The sequence below is a fragment of the Montipora capricornis genome, chromosome 9 (assembly GCF_036669925.1).
Source record: "Montipora capricornis isolate CH-2021 chromosome 9, ASM3666992v2, whole genome shotgun sequence".
In the NCBI taxonomy this organism is placed as follows: Eukaryota; Metazoa; Cnidaria; class Anthozoa; order Scleractinia; family Acroporidae; genus Montipora; species Montipora capricornis.
The window spans coordinates 10352867-10363343 of NC_090891.1; positions in this window are offsets into that span (position 1 = coordinate 10352867).

The following is a 10477-nucleotide window of genomic DNA, read 5'->3' on the forward strand; positions in this document are numbered from 1 at the left end:
AGTCTTCCATTTGCCATTCTGTACAAAATCCTGTCGGTTACATAACTCGTTCCTTCCAAGATACAGGTTTCAAAACATAAGTCATTGTAATCGGTTAACTCTGTAGTCAACAAGTCACGTTCGTCCACAAAATGTATATTTACGATTGTCTCTCAACATCCTCTGCCATTTTTGTTTGATGGTAAATCGCGAACGACGCGCATCATTGCGTGGGAATTCGCTCAACTGTCAACATTGGTAAAAATGAGGACACGTGATTGGCTATCAGTTAACCCTCGTGGGAATACCGGATCTCGCAGGTCATCTAAAAATAACTTAAGAGGGATTACGATGGAAATAGGGCCAGTATGAGGGATTACTTCTCTTACCTTCATAATCTCTTGCTGTCAGCCAGTCTCACAACCATTAAAGTGGTACTATGACGAAAATCCCATTATTCCTATCTCAGCCATTTTGAAACATAAACAAGTAGTCTGCTTGAGAAGAAAAATACTGTTTACGTTTTTCAAATATCTCTTTTCGTTCCAGAGATAATCGAGTTTTTAAAATTTGCAAATTAGCCAAGTGATGACGTCATACAATCAACCAAATTTTGTTCAGATATAATGAAAAGAGATATCTCAGCCAATTTGTATCAGAAATTTTTGATTTTTTGCAGTAAGATTCTACTAAATGTTCTCCACAATATGAGCTTAACAGTTCCGTTACCATGGCATCATACTGTGTTCCAGACCTCCCCATATTAAAAGCTTTTCTGGCCACCTTTGTTGTTCCATTTTGATATTTGCTAACAGCACTTTATATGCATGATCCAGCAAGCATATAAATATGTTAGGTCGAGTTTGTGGCCTTGTTTAACATTTTTCAAGTTGAAAATCACTAACATATTGAAATCAAGTGGGTGGGGACTGGAAAAGAGTGAGTTACCATGGGAACGGATTTTTTTATAGCCATAGGTGTGTTTCCTGTAGAACTATTAGACTACCAAGTTTCAATGGTCTGCGCTGAAAATTGGCCAAGTTAGCTCTATTTATATGCTCAATATAATATTGGGTTGAGTATATGACGTCATCAGTCATCTCATTTGCATATTTTACCCATTTTTCAATCTTAAATATCTCCGGAACTATTGAAGATATTTGCAAACGGTAAATGGCGTTTTTGTTCTTTCATGGAATTCTATGTGATACACTAAAAAAATCGAGGGGTAAAAATTTGATCATAGTACCACTTTAAAACCTGAACCGATGACACGTACAGAGTTTCCTTCAGCGCCCTGGCATTATCTAGCCGCTGACCTGCTGGGCCCACTGCCTTCTGGTGATTACATTTTTGTTGTAGTTGACTACTACAGTGGATTCTTTGAGATGGAATTTGCCAAGTCAATAACCGCGGAGAAGATTGTATCACTAATGTCCCATATGTTTGTCACTCATGGCCTTCCTTGTTCCTTGACAATGGACCGCAGTTTATCAGTGATCAAACATAGACAAAGCACACCCTTATGGCCACAGGCCAACGGAGAAATTGAAAGGCAGAAGAACCACACTATTCTGAAACGCTGAAGTATTGTTCAAGCAGAGGGTCGTGATTGCAGATCGCAAATGGATGATTTCTTGATATTGTATCCCAGTACACCCCATTCAACAACTGGAGTTAGTCCTACAGAATTGTTGTTTTGACGGAAGATTAGAAGACCGCGACAGTGAGAGAAAGGAGAAAGGGAAGATGTACGCGGAACGCAAAAGAAATGCATGCAAAAATGACAAAAGGTGACAAAGTGTTACTCAGGCAGGAGAGAGGCAATATATAAGTTGTCAACACCATTCAAACAAGTACAGTTGTTCAGATAAATGGAAACATTGTTCTCGTTGAAGCTGATGGTGTTCAGTACCGACGAAATGTAACCCATGCCAAAAGGCATCTGAAGCGTGAGGATCTTAAATCCAAGACTGAATTATCAGGTGCCATTGGAGACAGAGATCTGGCAGGTAACCTGGAAAGTCAAGCGTTAAAATTACCCGCAGACATGAGCAACAGACCATCCGAGAATGTTAACCCATCAGTGTAAACAGGCAGATCCTACTTTGGCACAGAGTGACTCTATTCCTTCTTAACGTCCTTTTAGAGTTAGGAAAGTGCCATCTAGTTATCACGATTATGTTCTGGGATGCGTAAGGCGTAACCCAGAATAGAGCATTTATGGAACTCCTATTTAACTGGAATGTTTTTGTTATTTAACTGGTTTTTGTTTCCGAGTTGGTCCTGCATGATTATCTGTTTGACTGCAAAAGACGTTCGAAGACATTTTGATGCATTTAGGTGTTTAGATTTCGTTTTCTTACATTCTATTTGAATCAACGTGTATTTTAAAGAAGGGAGGAATGTAGAATACGTTGCGGATCTATACTGTAGGAAGACATGCGCAGTTATTTTCATTGCGGTTAGATCCAAAATAGGCTACAGCCGCCAACGGTCGGCGGGTCAAAATTCGTGACCACGTAGTTACAAATGCAAGCGCTACTGAGTTGTAATAGAAGTCTGATTCTTTGCGCTCTTCTTTTTATAGATCGGAGTCGTTCTTTTGACGTTTTCACAAGGAAAACACCGTTTCACAATCATGATGCCAAAGAAAGATCCTCATCCGTGCGAGACCTTATGGTGAATGCCACCCGATTCTGAATTCTTTTTCACCTTCGTTGTCGTATCAATAATAAAACTTGATGTTTTGACTGCCACTTCTGAAATAAAAACTGAGATCATGCCTGCTCACGTAAGTCAGTTTCTTGTCGGTAGTCGCAAAGAAGGAAATGATCGCAAAATGTCTTTTTCTCTGTAGTACAATGCTCTTATCAGCACTTTCAAATGAATATGTTTTGGGAGTACCACCCATTAAGTAAGCATTATAATAACTGAAAAACGTTTTCATAAAAATCACCACCTGCTACTTCTCGTTGGTTGCAAATCTGACGATGAAGTGATTATTTGCTCTGACATTCATAATCAGCTTACTAAATAGACACTGAGTTATCCCACCTCCCTTATTCGCCTCAGTACCCAAAGTTGGGTGGGTCGATTTGGTATCTCCAAGAGGAAATAAAGTGGGAAGAGAGGGCATCCGTCAAACATGCCCTTTTCCATAGGTAATATGTCTCGTTATTTTTAGAAAGTTTCATTCCGCTCGGATAAAGATACTTCACCCGTTACGTGGATATTTTGTGGAGGCTTGATATTGCTACTTGGTTGTTAATTGCACCGCCGCATAATTTTCTTCAAGCCGCATAGTCACGGAATTCGCTAAGTTTCTTCGACCACTCATGGATCAGAGTAGCCTTTTTGTCTCTTAACTTGGTGCTATCCTGGTGGAAAATATTTTGAGAATTACTTCCTTGAATTCGTCTATTAATTCTCCAGCTAACTCAGATAGTGCGGTTGGATCTTCCAGCAATGCTTTTTTAAACCCCGTTTGGACAGGGTAGAATTCGAGATTGTCAGAAGATTCTATCGTCTCCCTTACTTTTACGTCGAGATCTTTTCTCGTTTCTTCCAACCCTCCACATAAATCTTCATCTCTTCCTCTGAAAGACTAAACTTCTTCCGTGCGTTTGTCAGTTGATTTCTTTTGCGCCTTCTTCTTTGGTTTCGCACCGGTAGACAAGTTTGTTTCCATAATTGTCCGATTTTTTCGTCTCCTTCCCCTCATCTGCTGTTGTTTCGCTAGCACTCTTTAGCTCACTTTCCGTTTGTATTTCCTCTTCTTTGCTAGCACTGATTTCTTCTTCTTCGCTACAACTTTTCGTATTTACTGGAATCACTGGAACACTGCTTTGAAACAAGCCAGTAAAGGCGATTTTGTTTAAATTCTTGTTTTGTAAACAGAGTTGCATTCAAAATCTTTTTGTAGTCGTTTTCGTTGAAAAAATAAACAGCAATTTTGCTTTCCGCATCTTCCACCATTTTGGTTTGCGTCACTTCGCTAAGGACGCGTGTCTCTGAGCGTGGGCTATCTTCTCAGCCCGTGCGATCGCTTTTGGACGCAGTTGGCCCATCGCTGCTTTATGATACCGACCTTCCTCCCAGTACGGCATCGAGGGAGAGATATGTCGGCCCCTGAACCGTATGAGACAAATTCCACTTCTACTCACACCTCCAGTCCGCCCTTGTTAATTTAAAGGAGCAGTGTCACCGGTGTGCATGCGTAACAGCACGCCAAATTTTTTGAAAAAGTTTGCCAACGTTTTCAAACCAGTCTGTGGGGTGTGAATATGTTACACAATCAAAGCCATCCGTGGTCACTTTAGTGAACCAAATATCCTGTGGCGTTCAGAAACAAATTCACTATATTTTCGTTGTTCTTTGCTCCTTTTTTCTTTGATCTTATTCTTTTTAAGGGGTTTTGATCGTGTTTTACCATGTCGCGTCGTGGCGGCCATTGAGCTGGAAGCTGACAAGTAGTGATTCAGTCTTCTCAAGAAAGCAAAAGAAGAGCACTAGTACTCAAAATACCAACACAGCATATACAGTGAAGAGAAACGTTTTAAGACATGAATTCATGAGAAATTCGACGTATAGTGTAATCGAAGTGCAAGTTGGCGCGAGTCGCTTAAATGTCCTGACAGACCACCACATCATCGTTTGTTGAGAACACATTAATTATTTTCCCTCTAACATTTCTATTTGAATATTTTGAAGAAAAAGCTGCGTTATGATGACAGGAACTGGATGCGTTGGTTGTTTTTATCTGGTGCACGATTTATAAAACCGCAAGCGGTGAGTAGAATACGGCTTAATCTTTCGCAGCTTATCGTCTTTCGACTTCAAAGTCGTCTCTTGGAAATAAGTTCACTCTCTTTCAGCTTTGAAATGGCATGTTAATCTTGATAATATGTCTGGTTAATCGCAGAGAAAACAAGAAGATCTTTTAGATCTTATAACCACGCTTTCAGTGAAAATTTATGTTTTCTTACCACTATAGTCGTAACGTAGTGCACATTCCAAAACAGTCCTTGTTGACTCACTGATGACTATAGACACAAAATCACCTGATCAATCTGTAGCACAACAACTGACAAAGACTGCTTACTTACTTACTGCACCATCACTTATAGCCGTTGTAAAAATCAGTCGTAGCCGTTGTGAAATCTCCGATGACGTAATGGTCTTAATTAATCTGGAACTTTCTTCGGGATATGTACATTATGAACCATACGATAATAACCCTTTTACAGTAAGGACACTTGAACCGTGAACACTTGACATTTTTGAGTACATTGTTTTTTTGGGGGAGGAAGAAATAAAGGCTCTTCTTAAGATGTATAGTGTTACATGTATAGCATTTTGTAAGTGTAAAAACATTAAATACTAGTACTCTTGTCAAAAGGACGAGCCCACATTCTATAGTCACTAAAAAAATGTACAAAAAAATATCAAGTGTTCATGGTTCGAGTGTCCTCACTGTAACAACTTACAGCTTTCTTTTTTAAAAGTCTTGATTAAATTTACTTGCTTTTTTTTACATGAGCAAAGGGCTAGCAAAGCACTCACACCAGTGACACAATTCAAGAATTACTTTATTCACTGCTATCTTTAATACGATGGTTATTTCGCTACCAATCAAAATAGCAACGACGACACATTCCATGGATGACGTAATGCCTTTTTATGTACTTATTACTCGCTTCGAATCAAGCGCTTCAATAACACAAAAAGGCTATATATTTTGGTGTAAATAAAGAGCGGAATATTCATAAAATTTAAGTACACTAATGTTTTAACAGCTTTTGGCGAATAAACATCATAAATTGCGTGATTCGAAGTCCCACTGACTATATGGCCGAGTAGAAGTTTGGGTCAGCTCACCGACAAAACGAAACAAGAAGATCTTTTATATCTTATAACCGCGCTTTGAATATTTATTTGTTTTCTTAGCATAAGGTATTGCATATTCCAAAGCAGTCGTTGATCATTCATTGGTTACTGTAGATACCACACAGGGCCGTAGCCAGAAAAAAAATGACTGAGGCAATGTCAGTGGTTAAATTACCTTCTTAGGAATATTTTTGTGTTTGCGATGACTACAAACGACAAAAACGAAAGAAATTACTGAGGCAAGTGTTTCAGTTTGCTTGTTACTAGCTACAGCCCTGCCTAGGTTTTATGGACATCAAGCCTTTTTTCCCCACAAAAATGCTCCACCCGTTTATGCTCCATTTTTTCCACTAAAATGCTCGGTTTCCCCCCAAAAAGTCACTTATGCATTAAATTAGAGGAAAAACCCCTTCGTATTTCATTGCGTGCGTGATCACACATAACAAAATAAATTTGAGGATCAAACTCTTTCCTGAAGAACCTTTTCCTTGAATAATGAAGCACAAAATAGACGACAAGCTTTCTTTTAAATAATTATTGACTGTCACATTTCCAATTATTTTTTTTTACTTTGAGTTGAGTACAAATAAATAGAGGATATTACATAAAATTCATATCTTCGAGCCAATGTGTAATATCCTCTATTTATTTGTACTCAACTCAAAGTAAAAAAAAATAATTGGAAATGGGACAGTCAATAATTATTTGTTCCTCGCCTTGGGTAAAATACACCCAGTACGGAACTGTTTTCCAATTAAATTCATGTTCTACTATCAAACTTTTTTTCTTCTTCAAATATGTTCTTTATTAGACTGTTCTTAGCAAATACCTGAAAAAAAAATTATCGGGGGTCACCGTGCTCGTTTGAAAGAAAAGGAGCATTTATTTCGCTATCGGGTTTAGTTTAAGCTAAATGTCTTACATTTTGTATGCGCGCGTGCTCATGTGCGCGCGCTAATGACACGAAATCGTGCGCAATAGGGATGGCAATACTAAGGAATTACCTTAAACAAAATAGAAGGCACTGAATAGGCCAGTTTCGTATTCTAACGGTTGGACTGGATCTAGCATGAAATGGAGGCTAATGCGGGCAAATTAATTTGCATTTGAAAACATTTCTCCGCATTATCCTCAAATTTATGCTAGATCCAGTCCAGCCGTGAGAATTCGAAAACGGTCTATTGGGTGGTATTGTACTGCAGCGTTCCAGTTAATTTTTTCAATTTGGGGGGGGGGGGGGTCATTAAAACCATTTGAGGGGTCACCCACATGTCGCGCCAGCATAGGCCCTTTAACTTACACGTTCACACGTTTAGTTATTTTGTAATGTCTTGTCCAATTTTGAAGTCCTTTAGTTTTTTAAGCTTTGGTAATAAATTCAGTTAAAAGATAACAAAACACGCTCTTGAGTAAAATTTGCTCGTTTCTTCTTTAAATAAATAGTCTGCAAAAAGACACCACTTAGCAGGGGAGTGACAGGCAAGACTTTTACCGACACTGAAAAAGAAACGAAAGAAAAAAAGAAAACGACGAAATATTACCCGTTTTCCGACTTGGATTGTCATATTGGCAACTCAGTAATAACCGCACTTTGTTGCATCTTAGTCACAGATGAATACACTCCAATAATGTGCGAAGAATTTTTGATATGTTGAGAATTGAAGGAAATATCACGCACCAAAGTCGAAACGCTTATTTCATACTTAATTTGGGCAGAAAAAGTGCCATAAAGTCAGTCTCATAAGACCAACGCAAAAAAATTCCTCAGTGTATTTGGGGTAGTACAATCATGTATTAAAACCCATTGGGACAGGACGTCCGAGAAGTTGTAATTTTGGCGTTAAAATAAACCCTTGGAAATTGAGCTTGAAGTTTCGTGTGCAGTTCACGGTCTGCTGAATAACTTCGCGCCTCACTTGAAAGCCAATTATGCTGAGCCAATCAGCGTGCGGGCACGTGCTAAGCTGTCAACTGTCACCCAATTCTTTTAAGTGTGATTGACATGATACGTCAATCATTTTTCGCCTGCAGGTTATAGCGGGAAACAAAAAATAGCTACTTAAGGGGTTTTAAAATTAATTTTTCAGGATTTTTTTCGGGAAAATCTACTTCACAGCCCACTGATTCAAGATTTGCCAAAACAAGAAATTTTGAGGGAGACGCCCAAATTTTCCTTTAAGAGAAGACGAGCATTTACTTCGCTGTCGAGCTTATCTTGAGGGAAATCTCTGGCTCTAACGTTTTGTACACGCAAGCGCTCATGTGCGCGCCTTCGGGGTGTTCGGGGTTTATAATTAAGGCATTTAATGAAAGGACCGCTGGACAAGGGGAACGAAGTTTTGCTGAATTGCTGTGGACACAGGCGAGCAAAATGAACGTGTTTTGTGGGATGCAAATGAGGGGGTCGATCGCTATAATTTCTATAGTTCAGCCGTTGGTAGTGGCAGTTATTTGTCTGCTGAGCGCTGGGAAAAAGTCGATCATGGTATTTTACAGGGCGTTTTTGTATACACGCAGCATTGGGACATTCCATTTTTTATCCGCACCACGCCTATGGCATTTTGTAATGTCAAGGAGGACCCTGTCGGAATCTGGAATTTCTGCCCCAGTAGAGGGGGTCGGACTCGGAGCCGTTTGTTATATTCAAAAACGGACCTGTCGGAATCAATCTTCAGAGTAAAAGGGACCTGTTGGAATCATGCCTTCCATAGGGGGAAGGGGGGGGGGGGGGGGGGAAGGGGTGCGGATAAAAATTGGAATGTACCATTATCTTCCAATGGATTAAATCAGCAGGTTGGAATTTGGGATAACCTTGGTTGAGATGGGTATAGACATTCTTCTGGAAGCGCACATTTTAATGTGTGGTACAGTAGGTCATCTGATGAGGGCTGGAACTTCAAGCGATTGTGTAAATGGCTAAAATTAATATTCGAGGAAAGACGAAAGAATATGAAAGCTACATGTATTTGATAGCTTTTGTTTTGACGATTATGAGGTTCAAAAGGATTCAGATGATATGGACTTGTTACTGGGCTTAAATAATCATTATGCTCAAAAGGATGCACTCTATGCACGAAGGGGGCCGTGCTTAAGGTTTGAAGATTTTCTGAGGATTCTTGGTACTTTGACTGTAATAGAAGGGGAGGAAGCTGTGAGTGGTGTAAAGTTTTTGCAATGGGAAATATTGATGATCAGTGTAAAATGTGTTCCAGAAGAAGTTAGAATGCAGAATGAAGTTGCAGCAAAAGACTGGTTTTCTCACCGAAATTCCTGTAGTGAGATCATTTTTAGACAAGTGAGATGGTGCATCGCCTGGCCATGGAAGGGTTCCCAGATTAAACAAAGAAGACAACTGATGATGAAAATGAAATATAAGATATTTCACATAATTATTAAACTTGTTCGATATCTTTTTATACTGAAATTTTTGGACTTTTACATTGATTTCTCCTCTCAATTGTTATGTAGATATTAATTGTAGTTTTATATAGTGACTTGAACTGTACAGTGTTGATTAACAACCAAATTCATTTTTGAGCTACATTAGCATTAGATTGAGTAAAATCCTCTGTGCTCAAAGGTGCTTTTAGTGTCCTGACAAGTTCCAGTGCATTTCAAGAGAACTTAACGTGTTTTGTGTCTGTGAGTATCCTTGAGGTACAGTTCATTGTACAGTGTTCGTCCTTATCAAATGATGTGGGTTTAACATTGTCTAACAATATGTAAGTTACTGCATTTTGCCATGTATTCTTAATTAGCTTATGAATGCAGAAGTCGTTTTCAGCTCATAGTATACTACTCTTCCCAGTACATGTAGATTGCCACACCCACAATTTTTTTTGCTGCCTTCGGACTAATGTTTTTGATGTCAGGAGTTTTTTTTTTAATCAATCATGTACATTGTAGTATATTGAAATACACCACAGGAGGAGATTTTTTTCTGTGGTGTCATGATTTTTTCATATTACGTGATGTTCATTTACAACATGTTTATTTTCAAGAGGAAAGCTTACTACAGTTCTTGCCTGCCCTAAAACTGTTAGCAAAAATTGACTGCTGTTTATCAGCTGAAGATAAAATCATTTGATTACTTAGTAAAATCAGTGAAGGTGTTGGTTATCTTGAGTTGGTGAACTATAATCATTTGGTTACTTAGTTTATTACATCCATTTAGAAATCACTGGTGATCCTAGCAATCTGATTGGCTCTCAGCAGTACGATTTATTCCCAGATTGCACTATTTTTTTGCTCTAAATCGCACCATTTCCCCAGCTAACGAGAATGGGCTAATAAAACAAAACAATCAATCATATTTCAAGGCTTGTTTAAGGTAACCAATCAAATTGCAGGAAAATGAAAGACAAAGAAACCATTGTGTGGCCAATTTTGCAACTTTCGTTTCCAACTGGATCAATTAAATATTGGCACTGACTAAAATCCTGTAATTCAGCGATTAAATAATATTATGAGTGATTTCTAAATGGATGTAATAAAGTGGTAACTGAACTTTGTGTCGTGCAATTTTGGTCTGAAATCATACATGTATTTGTGATTTCAAATCGAACTCGCGCTGCGCGCTCATTTGATTTTGAAATCACACGTATGACTT